Source organism: Dendrobates tinctorius, unplaced genomic scaffold, assembly GCF_039654945.1.
Source record: "Dendrobates tinctorius isolate UK_male_01 unplaced genomic scaffold, ASM3965494v1 ptg000027l, whole genome shotgun sequence".
NCBI classification, from domain to species: Eukaryota; Metazoa; Chordata; class Amphibia; order Anura; family Dendrobatidae; genus Dendrobates; species Dendrobates tinctorius.
In genome coordinates, this window is record NW_027361695.1 from 1922983 (window position 1) to 1937881 (window position 14899).

The window sequence follows — 14899 nt, forward strand, 5'->3', positions numbered from 1 at the left end:
ACACGATCACCAAGGGACACAGGGCTCGGAACAGAGAAGCTGTGCCACCATAGGAATCATTTATATAGGGGTGTCTGGTAGTTCACATCAGCATAAAAGCTGTGCTGGGAGCTTCATGACTGAGCAACTGCATGCAGCCTTACATCACCAAGCACAAGGCCGAGCGTTGAATAGAGTGGTGTAAAGGTATGTGCACACGTTGCAGATTTGTGTGCGGATTTTTCAGAGCGGAATCTGCAGAATCCGCAGGTCAAAATGCCTGCGTTTTACCTGCGGATTTGACCTGCGTTTTTACACCTGTGGATTCCTATAATGGAAGAGGTGTAAAAAACGCTGTGGAATCCGCACTAAAAATCGCTGAGAAAAACTGAGAAAAATAAACCGCTGCGTTTCCGGGTGGAATTTTCCGCAGCATGTGCACAGTGGTTTTTATTTTCCATAGGCTAACATTGTACTGTACATCACTTGCGAATCTGCAGCGGATCCGCAGGGCCAAATCTGCACCGTGTGCACACACCCTAAAGCTGCCAGCACTAGACTCCGGCACTCGTGTACTGTAAGTTTCCTCTATATGATATTCCCGGGGAAACATGAACTCTGTGTGACTCTGCATGAGATCTGAAGCATCTGGGGGCACCCCAGGGCCCCGTAGACGTCTATGGGTGGGGTAGAGCACTTGCGCTCATCAATAGTAAGGACTTAGGCCAGGTTCCCGTTGTGTCTCATTTCCCGTTCACGGCTTTCATCTAAATCCTGGATTCGGATCGAGACTGGTCCATTGACTTCAATGAGGCAAATGGAGTCCAGAATATAAAACTTTGGACTCCTTTTGAACTATTTTTCCAGCAGTAAGAATATCAAGAACCCGGCTTCGTGCGCTCTAAACGAGGCCTAATTTGATCCCAAGCCATCAACATCGCCCATGGAAAGGTCACATGACCACACAGGCGCCATTTTCTATTGCTTTGAGAATACAGAGCTTGGTTTGTCTGATGCGTCTCCAAGCAACGGAGCCATTCACTTCAATGGGCCGATCAGAGCGGTAGGAGATAGTATTCACGCCTTGTGCAAAAACAGACGTGTGAACAGTCTCGCAGGCGGCGTCACGCAATGTTCTTTTTCCTGTCAGTGTCGCGGAGCCCCACAAGCCCCATTGTGAGTCGTGGGGTCTGATGGGTAATGTGGACATCTATTGTACAGGTGCCTGTATGAACCAATCCAAAAAAAGAGCAAAATCCCCGCGAAGAATAATAGAGAATTTATTGATAAAACTGTGGACCGAAATTACATTTCACAATCTGAAATACAGGATGAATATAGAAAATAGCCCGAAATTCATGAAATAAAGCTATGTGACATCAGTTCAAACTAGATAATAAAATCTATATACCTTTAGGCCTGAAATGGCAGACCGCCCACCCAAGTCATCAATAAATTCATCCTAACATAGTCATCCACATAGAGTGTCAGAAACGGGGCCAATACCATCAATCACACAAAGAAGGGTTACAAAACAAGTGCAAGGGGGAAAAAATGGAGCCGGCTTCCATTTTCTAAAGGGCCTCTGAAAAATGAGAACTGGAATCTGATTAGTTGCTATGAGCAACCAGAGATTTTGTCCGAACCACAAAGGAAAAATGAAAGGTAAACTCTGATTCGTTGTTGTTGTTGCTTGGTGATGTTGACCAATCAAATAACAGCTTTCATTTTTGTAGCTCAGGTTGACAAATGAAAGTAAGGTCCTGATTGGTTACTATAGGCAACTCCCCCTCTTTTTCTTAACTAACTCTTAATTTACATAATTATAAAGTGCTATCAGAAATAATATTATGAGCAATATGTATAAGAGCAATGCAAAAAATAAAATATTTATAATCGGTGGCGATCCGGAAACCAGATCCTGAGAATGGAGGGGCAGCAATGCTAAATAAGGGGGTACAAAGCTGAATCAGTACTGGACTCTTACCCCTCCATTCTCAGGATTAGAGGAGGAACCCCAAACTGACCTGAAAAGGAATGTTAATAAATGATAGTCCTTAAAGGGTTTGTCTTCTTAAAGGGTCACCTGAAAGAACATCGATTATTGTATGTCCAATATTTGGAACCTTCAAAAATCACCTGTAAACAGAGCAACCTTCGCTGCAAGTGTTTAATTTCCCTGCAGAACCTCCGCAGGAGAAATGAGGTATTACACATTTCAGTTATGAAAGGATTCACTCCTTTTGCTTCCAAGTTGTTGCATGAATAGATGGATTTGCCACTCGGGAGTCTGTCGGAGGTGTGTGGCGCCCCCTTTAAAAGCTTTTTAGTCCTTCTTTACCGTAAAAAAAACAAAAAAAGGAAGAAGATTGAGATTCCTCCTTCATAAGTCCATCTTGGAGGACCTGTGCTGACTTTTTGTCCATGACTTTTCCAGAACTGTCCGCCTAGAAGTCGTTGAGCGCCTGTAGGAACTCTTGGCTGTAACTGTAAGTGTCGGTGTTACTGAGTCGGCGAAGCATCGGTGGAAGGGACCCATCCTCTTCGAGATAAACCAACATCCCATCCTGGGTGATGGGTGGGAAATACAGCTCTCTTTCCCAAGGAAGTCTCGAAAACATCGACAAGTTCACGTGGTCCTTTTGAGGAGCTGGTGGGAGATATTCCACCGAAACTGAATGCCTTTTCTTTAAGATGGACTTGGGCAGCCTGTTTATGGACTCCTCCGGGATGGAGAGGCGTCTCCTCTGCACCACCATCTGTTGGGAAGGCGTGAAGGAAACTTTCGCTTTTCTTGGGGTGGAGGAACTCACCATTGGTAGAGAAGGAAATCTGGAATTATTTTTTTCAGAATCTTCAGCCTTTTTTGGACTTTTTCCAGAATTTTTTGCCCCTGTTGATGAAGTTTTGGAAGTCATGTTGACATTCGTCTTCTGCCATGCAGATAGTCTTCCTTTTTCCTGGCTGGTTGTTTGCATGGGTACCATATCGGAACCAAACGTGGCAAAGAAGGAACTAGAGGCTTTGGTCTGCCGGTCATTAACCATACCCAACTTAGTTTTTCTTGCCTTTCGTGTCTCTTTGGAGGAGAGTCTGCAGGTATGAGCCCGTCCTGGTCATCCTGCCCTTAAATACTCTGCGTAATCTTGAGTGATCTTTGGAGAGGAGGTATTGGAACAAGTACAAGGAGATAATCTGTACCTTTCAAAAAGACTAATCTGCCCGGCTATAAATAAGTCAGTCATGCCTGAAAACAATGGAGACTATGATGTCCCATTGATTAGGTACAGGCTTTTCACAAGGGTAGAAAATAACTAGCTGCGAACACAAACAACATCTCCCTTCAGTCCACAGTTGTACATGTTCTTCTGCAGATTACATTCACCCCATATTTGCTTGAGGTGCAGACAGATAAAAGTATTGACTTACCTTCTTGTTGCCCTGTGACTAGGATTCACATAACGCAGGAGGTCGGAGTCTGAGATAAGAATCCAACTGCGGAGGATTATACCAACTCCGGAGACTGCAAATATCAAAAAGCTAGAGGATGTGTATAATTTTGCAAACTTGACCTACTGTGTCCGAAATCTTGATAAAACAAGAAAATGTGTTTCCATGGTAACAGACTACAAACAACCTGTAGTCTGATCTTGCATTCTAAGCGCTAATACAGAAGTCCAGTATGGATGCTGCACAACTCCCTCATACGAACCCCTATGGCGCTATGCACTGCTCTATAGCGGAGGATATCCTTGTACAAGGTATCCCCCCTTGTCTGATGAAGCATGCTGTAATTGTATTAGTTGTCAGCAGGATACGGAGGGGATGTAAAGCCCCACGTACACGTATGGACTCCATATTGGGGTTCTTGTCCAGAACTGTAATAAACCCACGTACATCAAACCTTACGCTAATCTGGATGTCAGCCAGAAGTAGGAAACAGATGAAAGGTAGTAAGTGTTAGGTCTCAAGGTGGCTGCTCCAAGATCTTGGTCCAGACATGCAGCTGTCTAGCAGGGCGGACAGATAGCATTGGTGCAACGGGATGATCCAGTTGGAACAGCAGAGGCAGATGTAGAAGAACAGCAACTGGAGGGGGTAGAATGGGAACTGATGAAGCAGAGTACAAGCTTAGTAACTTAGACGTAGTAGATTTGTGATCCACAAGGAAGCGGAGTAGACTCAGCGATGAGGGGCCAAAGTAGCACTGCTGAGTTGCACAAAAGGTTCAGAGGCAGAATATAGAGCAGAGGTGACGCTGTGATGTAGCAAAGGTGAGTCCAATATTGCAGAGCTGGCACAGCAAAGTAGCAGAGTTGACTCAGCAACAAAAGCAGCAGAGCTCAGTTGGTAAGAGTCCTAGTAACCAGCAGGCCCAGCGCTATGAGTTACCCCAGTAATGTGCGAAAGGAGACGCAAAGATGGATACGTAATAGTGTAGATCTCAATACAAGTGCAGGCAAGACGTTTACAGTAGTGACAAGGATGGCAACCGCCACCTGAGCCGACATGTATGACCCAAGAGAGTCAGACGAAAAAGAAGGAAGGCGCAACGTCCAGCACCGGAGCCAAGACTGACGAGTTTTGTTCCTCAGTTTGCCAAAGGGCTCAGACGAGTGTGTGCAAGATCAGCTTTTCTTCCAGAAAAACTATTTTGCAGATGGACAGCACACAGTCCGATTATACGCTCCTCTGAATGAGCCCTACCTCAGAGTTTTACAAAGACTTGGTACTGAACCAGAAGCCCTGGCGTCCTCCTCATGGAGAAATCCTCTTAGTCCTGAGGAAATCTACAAGCTATTGAGGAAAGATTTTCTGAAGACCTATTATTACCTAAAGTATTGTAAATTACTAGTCTGCTAGAATGGGGGGGATCAACACCAGGCCGCAGCATTGTCTTAGGCAAGGACTCAAATTCTCAGTGACCTAAAACCTACGTCAGCAGATCTTCCCCGGGGTCAGAAAGCCGGGTCTGCTCCAAGACATGAAGACTGTCCTCACAACGCTAATACATAATCTCTGACTATACATTGCCACTCATCGGGGCCGCAGCAGTCTCAGCATTATTGTGGATATTGTCGCCCGTATTGATGGTCGGACATAGTGAAGGCCATTTCCATTATCGCCAGATAGTCTGGGGGTTGAGCGTTACCCTTGCATTCTGCTAAACTTGACAGCTTAGGTACCCAACATGGCACACCCCAAGATTTTGGTGAAGGGGGGCAGTTATTTTCGCTCCTTCTGGGGCCTTTTGACGTGTATGGGAAGCTCGAGCAGTGCCGATAGTGACAGTATCCTCGTGATTGGATGCGACAAGGGTAGTGCAGATGGGGCAGGTCCTCGTTATCCATCTCTTGGCAACCCATCCACCATATACACAGTCTGATTTAGGAACAGGTCGAACTTGTTGACTCCGACACAAACGGAAAAAAAAAATTTAATTATAGGTCCATGACTGGCAAACATTAGAGGTCCATTACCTAAAGAACGCAACCCCTGAAGACACAGCATGTGACAGTCACTCCAACCACAGAGGACACATAGGGGCTTTATAGTTTATTTCATCATGCATCGCCTCTGCGCCAAAAAAATACAATAATATGCACCACACCTGACCACAGGTTGTGTGCAATATTGCATGTCAGTTCTGTATACCTTAATGGAGCTGCATTGCAGTACCAGACACAACCTGGGGGCAGATGTGGTGCTGGAAAGAAGCAGCCATGTTTTTCTTATCCATCACAACCCCTTTAAGTTAGTAAGGACAGGGTTTGTGAATAAAGCTTACAACCATTTTTTTTTATGAATTCTGTGTTACTTTCTTGCTGTCAACGAATTAAACACTTGTTTACATCCAGATGAATATATAACAGTCACCACTAGGGGGAGCTCACTGCAGACTGCATAATCTGCTCCCCCCTACTGGCAGAGAGAATGCAATCATTCAGCGCTGTGTCTATGGAGGGGATTTGGAGTTGCTTTGGTGGCATGATTTCCAAAGCTGGAGATTCCTTGCAATATCAAACAGGACCCAAAACAGGTGAGGAGCGGTTTCGGTAAATGAGTCCATTTAATAAGAAGCCACAGTATAAATCTAATTATATGCATCCTCTATAGATAGGCCTCCTAATGCTATTTTACAAGGTTTTAACTTTGTAGGGGGTTTTTTGGAAGAACTAAATATCCAAAACAAAAGTTTTTTTTAATGCAATGTGTCCTTTTCTTTGTAGTATTAAAATAATCAGCGCATGTCCTATAAATGCAGTGTGCGCAAGGTCCAACAAGACTCCACTGCGTCTCATCCGGCCGCACGGCCACTCACTGGATCTGTTATTGATTATCGCAGGGATTAATGGGAGACGTATTTGTTAAAGGTTTGACTTTGGTTCCTGTGCAAGTCAGGACTTGTGGAAATGGATTAACGCCGCCTAAAGACGACCTTGTACACAGAAGATGGAGCATCGGGCAACAAAGAACTCATCAGACTTATCCTCCCTATGGGCCAGGTGTACATCACTCTGCTGCATGACCAATGGGGGCGGCCGGTTCATGCACCGATTCTACAGGCATAACTAAAAAACACTTGACCCCATAGAAAACTTTTAATTAGCCCCCTCCACATCTGCAGCGTTGACCTAGTAGATCAATGCAAGATCCTCCAAACGATTCCCCAAACTTATGACCAACCAAATACAGTCATATGTAAAAGTTTGGGCACCCCTATTAATGTTAACCTTTTTTCTTTATAACAATTTTGATTTTTGCAACAGCTATTTCAGTTTCATATATCTAATAACTGATGGACTCAGTTATATTTCTGGATTCAAATGAGGTTTATTGTACTAACAGAAAATGTGCAATCTGCATTTAAACAAAATTTGACCGGTGCAAAAGTATGGGCACCCTTATCATTTTCTTGATTTGAACACTCCTAACTACTTTTTACTAACTTCCTGAAGCACTAAATTGGTTTTGTAACCTCATTGAGCTTTGAACTTCATAGCCAGGTGTATCAAATCATGAGAAAAGGTATTTAAGGTGGCCACTTGCAAGTAGTTCTCCTATTTGATTCTCCTATGAAGAGTGGCATCATGGGCTCCTCAAAACAACTCTCAAATAATCTGAAAAGATGGATTTTTGGTTCTTACCGTAAAATCTCTTTCTTGGAGCCTTCATTGGGGGACACAGCTTACATGGGTGTATGCTGCTGCTGCTAGGAGGCTGACACTATGCAAAACAAGAAAATTAGCTCCTCCTCGGCAGTATACACCCACCGACAGATACCAAGTACCTCAGTTGGTGAGAAAGCAGTAGGAGAAGCCACGAAACATATGTACCAACCCAACAAGGAGCTCAAAGCCCAACACGGTACAACTTAAACAGGGAGGGTGCTGTGTCCCCCAATGAAGGCTCCAAGAAAGAGATTTTACGGTAAGAACCAAAAATCCATCTTTCTTTATCGCCTTATTGGGGGACACAGATTACCATGGGACGTTCCAAAGCAGTCTCAAGGGCGGGAACAGCAAAAAGGAACGAAAGAACCGGAAAGGCTTAGGTCGGCCGGTGAGCCACCGCCGCCTGCAGAACCACCGCCACCTGCAGAACCTTCCTACCAACAACTGCATCAGACGAGGCCTGGGTATGAACCCTGTAGAACCTCGCAAAGGTGTACAAGGATGACCAGGTTGCGGCCCTGCAATTTTGCAAAGCCGAAGCCTGATGACGAACTGCCCACGAAGCCGCCACAGCCCGGGTGGAGTGAGCTCTCACTCCCGGAGGGGGCCGTTTTCCTGAAGTCGGTATGCTTCCTGAATGGTAGAACGAATCCAGCGAGCGATCGTGGATTTGGATGCCGGAAGCCCTTTCCGCTGACCTTCTGAGATGACCAGCAATGAATCGGACTGACGAAGTGAAGCGGTCCTAGCGAGGTAGACAAGCAAGGCTCTAACAACATCCCGTTTGTGGAGCGACTTCTCAAGAGGGTGAGAAGGAGCAGGACAAAACGATAGAAGAACGATATCCTCGTTGATGTGAAAGGAGGAAACCACCTTTGGTAGGAAGGAAGGAACGGGCCTGAGGACGACCTTATCCTGATGGAGCACCAGATAAGGATAATGACATGACAAGGCTGCTAACTCAGAAACTCTTCTGATGGATGTAATGGCGATCAAAAAGGTTACCTTCCATGACAGAAGTGAGAAAGGAATGTCCTGGATGGGATCAAACGGCGCCTTTTGAAGAGCGCTAAGAACGAGATTGAGATCCCACGGTTCTATTGGTGAATGATAAGGAGGAGCCACATGAGCAACTCCTTGGAGGAACGTCTTAACCTGCGTTAAGGAAGCGAGCTCTCTTTGAAAGAGGATAGACAAGGCAGAAACCTAGCCCTTGAGGGTACTGAGAGACAGACCCGAATCTAAGCCAGACTGGAGAAAACCCGCACCAATGGAAAAAAGCCTTCCAATGCCTATGGTAAAAGCGGGAAGAGGCCGGCTTCCTGGCTTTGATCATTGTCTGAATCACCTGGTTGGAAAAACCTGATTCTCTTAGGATTGCGGCCTCAACGGCCATGCCGTTAAATTCAGAGACCGAGAATTCTCGTGGAAAAGGGGGCCATGCGAGAGAAGATCCGGACGGTCTAGAAGCCTCCAGGGAACGTCCACGAGCATGTTCACCAGTTCCGCATACCAAGGCCTTCTTGGCCAGTCTGGTGCCACAAGAATTACTGGAACGCCTTCCGATTTTATCTTCTTGACCACTCTTGGGATCAAGGCAAGAGGTGGAAAAAGATAAGGTAGTTGGAACTGGGACCACGGAATTACTAGGGCGTCGCAAGCGACGGCTAGAGGGTCCCTGGACCTGGCTACGAAGTGCGGAACTTTGTGGTTCATCCAAGGTGCCATGAGGTCGACGTCCGGATAACCCCAGCGCTTGCATATCTGATCAAAGACTGAGGGATGGAGAGACCATTCGCCTGACGCTAGGTCTTGACGACTCAGAGAGTCGGCTGCCCAGTTTTCCACCCCTGGAATGTGAATGGCGGAGATTGCTGGGACGTAACGTCTCACCCAGCGCAGAATCCTGGCCACTTCTGACATGACTTGGTGGCTGCGCGTGCCGCCCTGATGGTTTATGTACGCCACAGCCGTGGCGTTGTCCGACTGAATGCGGATCGGCTGCCGACGAGAAGGGGTTGCCAGCGAAGAAGGGCCAGAAAGATTGCTCTGATCTCGAGCAGATTGATAGGAAGAGCTTCCTGTGGGTTCCAGTGTCCTTGGGCCGTCCTCTGAAGAAAAACCGCTCCCCAACCCAGGAGGCAGGCATCGGTGGTGATGACTTGCCACTGAAGCGGGAGGAAGGACCTCCCTTGGAGGACTGACGTAGACCTTGTAGACCAAGTGAGGGATTGCCTCACTTTGAGAGGAAGGAGAATGGGCCGGTCTAAGGACCTCGTCGTCTTGTCCCAGACTGAAAGGAGGGACAGCTGAAGAGGGCGAATTGAAACTGTGCAAAGGGCACTGCTTCCAAGGAAGCTACCATCTTCCCCAGAACTTTCATGCAGAATGGAAGGGGAATGGGCTTTGGCCGTTTGAGGGCTCGAATCCCTTTGAACAGAGACGCAAATTTTTCCCCTCGGAAGAAACACCCGGGCCAGATTCGTGTCAAATTCCATGCCTAATAAGGTCAGACGCTGAGTGGGGCTGAGAATGGACTTTTCTTTGTTGACTAACCATCCGAGACGGCCGAGAGTATCCAGGGTTATCTGAAGACTTAGGAGACAGTCTTGACGGGACAAGCCCTTGATTAAGAGATCGTCCAGATAAGGAATGATGAGAATCCCTCTGGATCGAAGGATGGCCATGACCGTCGCCATCACTTTCGTGAAAACCGTTCGTCTGAGGGAACGGGAACAATCACTCCGGCGGAAATAAGGGAAGAGACGGCCTGAAAGAATCCTGGAATGTGGGACCGTTGTCTTGGAGGTCGAGACAGGAAAAACAGGATTTTTGGGTTGCTTACCGTAAAATCTGTTTCTCGGAGCCTTCATTGGGGGACACAGAGACCATGGGTGTATGCTGCTGCCAGTAGGAGGCTGACACTATGCACAAAAAAAGGTTAGCTCCTCCTCTGCAGTGTACACCCCACCGACCGGCAGGAAGTTCCTCAGTTAGTGAGAAAGCAGTAGGAGAAGTAACAGAATAGATTGAAAACAGAACAGACAACTCAAACCAACCAACATAATAACAAGAGTTGTAGAACATGGGAGGGTGCTGTGTCCCCCAATGAAGGCTCCGAGAAACAGATTTTACGGTAAGCAACCCAAAAATCCTGTTTTCTCGTTCACCTTATTGGGGGACACAGAGACCATGGGACGTCCCAAAGCAGTCCCTGGGGTGGGAAAAACAAACTTCCATCAGGCCAGCGGACTCACTACCGCAGCCTGCAGGATCCTTCTACCTAGGCTGGCATCCGCCGAAGCGTAGGTATGGACCTTGCAGAATTTTACAAACGTGTGAACCGATGACCAGGTTGCAGCTTCGCAAAGCTGCAGCGCGGAAGCTCTGTGACGTACCGCCTAGGAGGCACCCACTGCCCGGGTAGAGTGCGCTCTAATTCCCGGAGGGACCACTCGTTGTTTGACCCGGTAGGCCTCCAAAATTGCCGATCTGATCCAGCGAGCAATAGTAGCTTTGGAGGCCGGGTGACCTTTCTGCGCCCCATCTGGAATGATGATGAAAGAATCTGTCTTCCGCAAGAAGTCGTCCGAGTTAGGTAGACATTCATCGCCCTGACCAAGTCCAGCTTGTTCAAGGACCGCTCCCAAGGGTGAGCTGGACCCGGACAAAAGGACGGGAGAACAATGTCCTCATTCAGGTGGAAAGTGGACACAACCTTAGGAAGGAAAGAGGGCGGAGGCCGCAGAACTACCTTGTCCTGGTAGAGTACCAAGAGAGCGGCAAGAGAGGGCCGCCAATTCCGACGCGCGCCGGATGGAGGTGATGGCTGCCAGAAAGGCTACTTTCCACAAAAGGAGAGAAAGGGAAACATCCCAGAGAGGTTTAAAGGAAGGACCTTGCAGAACCTCGAGAACCAGATTAAGATCCCAAGGATCTACAGGCGCTCGGTACGGAGGAACCGTGTGAGCCACACCTTGACGGAAGGTTTTAACCTGAGGACGGGAGCCAACGTATACCGAAATAAAATGGACAGCGCCGACACTTGACCCTTTAAAGAGCTGAGGGCAAGACCCGCATCCAGCCCCGCTTGAAGGAACGCCAGGACAGAAGGGAGCGAAAAAACACATGGGCGGAATGTCATTGATCTTGCACCAAGTGAAATAGTTCTTCCAAGAACGGCAATAAATCTTGGAAGACGATGGCTTCCTGGCTCGGATCATGGTATGAATAACTCGATCGGAAAATCCTGATCGTTGCAAAACCTCGGCCTCAACAGCCACGCCGTTAAATTGAGCGGCCGAGAATTGGGGTGGCAAATCGGACCTTGAGACAGCAGATCTGCTCAGTCTGGAAGCTTCCAGAGGGCGTCCGCGAGAAGGTTGACGATGTCCGCGAACCAATCCCTACTGGGCCAATTCGGGACGAAGAGGAGGACTGAAATTCCTTCCGCCTTGATTTTCTTCAGCCGCCTGGGAAGAAGAGGCAGGGGAGGAAACCGGTAGGGGAGCTCGAACTGCGACCAAGTAATGGCCAGAGCGTCGGCGCCCACCGCGAGAGGATCTCGAGCCCTGGATACAAACTGTGGAACTTTTCTGTTGAGGCGAGAAGCTAGCAGATCTACGTCCGGGGTTCCCCACGACGGCAAGCTGAATAAATACTTCCGGATGTAGGGACCACTCTCCCGCCACGAGATCCTCGCGGCTGAGAAATCGGCGGCCCAATTGTCCACGCCGGGATTGTGTACCGCAGATATTGCCGGGACTGAAGCCTCCGCCCAATGAAGAATCTTGGACATTTCTGCCAGGGCTGAGACACTCCGCGTCCCTCCCTGGCGTGTGACATATGCCACCACCATGGCATTGTCTGTCTGAATCCGGATAGGCAGTCCCCTGAGAAGTCTCTCCCTGAATGGCAGGGCTGACTCCTGAGTTGACCAACGACCCTGAACAGTGTGATTGCGGAACACTGCCCCCCCAGCCGAGGAGGGTGGCATCCGTTGTCACAATCTGCCAGTGAAAGGGGAGGAATCACCGTCCTAGGGAGATGAGAGGAGACGTCAGCCACCAATTGAGGGACTGCTTGACATGGTTTGAAAGACGAAATGGGCGATCCAGGGAAAGGACAGACCTGTTCCACTGGGATAGGATGGCGAGTTGGAGAGGTCTGGAGTGAAATTGGGCAAAGGGGACCGCCTCTGTTGTCGCCACCATCTTTCCCAGGACTTTGATGGTCGTCCGGAGAGATGGAAGTCTCATGAGCTGCCGCGATCATACATCCCGTTGCAGGGAGCCAATTTGCTCTTGAGGGAGAAAAACCCTCGATCGACGAGTGTCGAACAATAGACCCAGAAACACAAGACGTTGTGTCGGGACAAGACAGGACTTCTTTTCGTTGATGAGCCACCCGAAATTGGTCAGGTAAGACTTTGGCGAGCTTGACGAAAGGATGGAGCTTTGATCAGAATGTCGTCGAGGTACGGAAAAAGAACGAGACCTCTGATTCTCCACCAGGCCATCAACGCCGCCATGATCTCTGTAAATGCTCTGGGTGCGGTGGCAAGACCGAACGGCAGTGCACAAAATTGATAATGTTCCTGGCGAATCGCAGGAATTTCTGATTCCCGGAGAATATGGGAACATGTAGATAGGCATCTTGAATGTCTATTGAACACATGAACTCCTGCGTCTCCATGGAAGCGATTAACCGAAGAAACTCCATTCGGAAATGACGCAGTCGGGCTCTCCTGTTGAGTAATTTGAGGTCCAAGATGGGGCGAACTGTCCCGCCTTTGTTCGGCACCACGAACAGGTTTGAAGAAGACCCTGTGAAACGTTCTGATTCGGGAACGGGCACAATCACCACGGAACTGAGGAGAGAGGCGATGGATGCAAGAACCCCGGAACTAAGGCTGGATCTTTTGGAGGACGGGACTTGAAGAAGCGATCCCGTGGACGAGAAATGAACTCTATCTTGTACCCTGAAGATACAAGCTCCCTGACCCAAGCGTCCTCTACTGAGGCCAGCCAGGTATCCCTGAAGAAACGGAGTCGACCTCCCAATTGGGAGGGACCCTCAGGAGTTCGTTGACAGTCATGCTGACGTGGACCGTCCAGATCTGGACCTGGAGGGTCTGCCCTGGGAGGAGTGAGATCGCCAGGAGGGAGTGGGTCTGAAGGACACCGTCTTTCTATCCTGGCGTACCTGTGGTCTTTGTTGGTTAGAGAAGTTCTCTGCCGTATTGAAGCGGCGGTAAGCACGAAAGGGCCGAAACTGACGCCTTGGCAGGGGTCTGCGAGGTTTGGACTGAGGGAGGAGAGAACTCGTGCCTCCAGTGGCGTCCTTAATAATCTGGTCCAGCTGGGACCCAGAGACGCGCTCCCTGAAAAGGCAGATTGGTAAGAGACTTTTTAGAAGACAAGTCCGCCTGCCAAGCCTTGAGCAAAATTGTACGTCGGATTGCCACAACGTTGCTTGACGCCTGAACAGCGCGAGACGCGGCATCCAAGGAAGCAGAAAGCAGATAATCCCCTGCATGGGAAATCTGGTTGGCCAGATCGGTCAATTGCTCTGGTTGGGCCTTATCTAGGATGCCCTTACGGAGATCCTCTGCACAAGTGGCTATGGCCTTTGCCACCCAAGATGAGGCAAAGACTGGACATAGCGCCGCTGCAGCCGCCGCGAATGCTGACTTTGCCAAGGATTCTATAATTCTATCATTAGAATCCTTTAGTGACGCTACACCTGAAAGCGGGAGAACCGTGTTATTAGAAAGTCTGGACACGGGTGCGTCCACCGACAGGGAAGCAGACCAGTTGTCAGAGAGCTCTTTAGCCAACGGATACAGCACGCCGAGACGCTTCCCTCTTTGAAATCGCCTGGACGGATTTTCTTTCCCTGGCAAGGATCTTGCCAAACTCAGAGTGGAAGGTGAATACCCTGGATGGTGTTTGTGCCCGTCTGAACGAAACCTCCTGATCTGAGGATTTCGCAGGGGAGTCAGATATTTCGAAGGTGTGGTTAATCGCAGCAATGAGGTTCTGTACCGTAACCTTCATGTCCGCGTCCTGGTCAGAATCCAGCTCTAAAATCCCTTCAGAGGACATATCCGAGAACGCATCACCTGACTCAGGTGAGGAGGCACGGGAGGGCGACTGCTGGGAAGGACTAGGTGCCGATGAGAGACCAGGAGAGGATTCCAGCCGTGGATCCTGCCTGGGCCTTTCGCGGCATCTGCTAGCTGGCTCAGATGGAACGTCTTGCGACCTGCTGGACCCTGCAGAAGTGTCCAGGGGCAACTTATCAAGAACGGCCAACTAGGGACTGAGACACCCTGGTGAGGTCTGTCACAGATTGTGAAAGGGACGAGGCCCAGCTAGGAATGGGGGGTTCGATTTCACGTGGCGCAGTAGATGGCTCCTGGACGGCATCCTGCTGAACGGGATTGCTGCAGTCCCGGCAGAGGGGAATTTGCGATTGCAAGAGGAGCATGCGAAAAAAAAAACCTGCGGAAGTGCTGGAGGGTTGGGGGACAGCAAGGCAGGGTAGGGTGTCAGTCTGCAGTTGCAGAACTACTCACGGTCCGGTGTCCCCGAAAGATGGCATCTGCTGTAGTCTCCGGCTGTCAGGCTGCAAAGATGGCGGCAGCCTGATGTGAGGAATCAAAAAGCGCGGTCTCTGTGTAAGAAGAAAGGCGGAGCTAGCTGCCTGCACCAGAGGGAAGAACCGCCTCCTCCCTCTTCCCA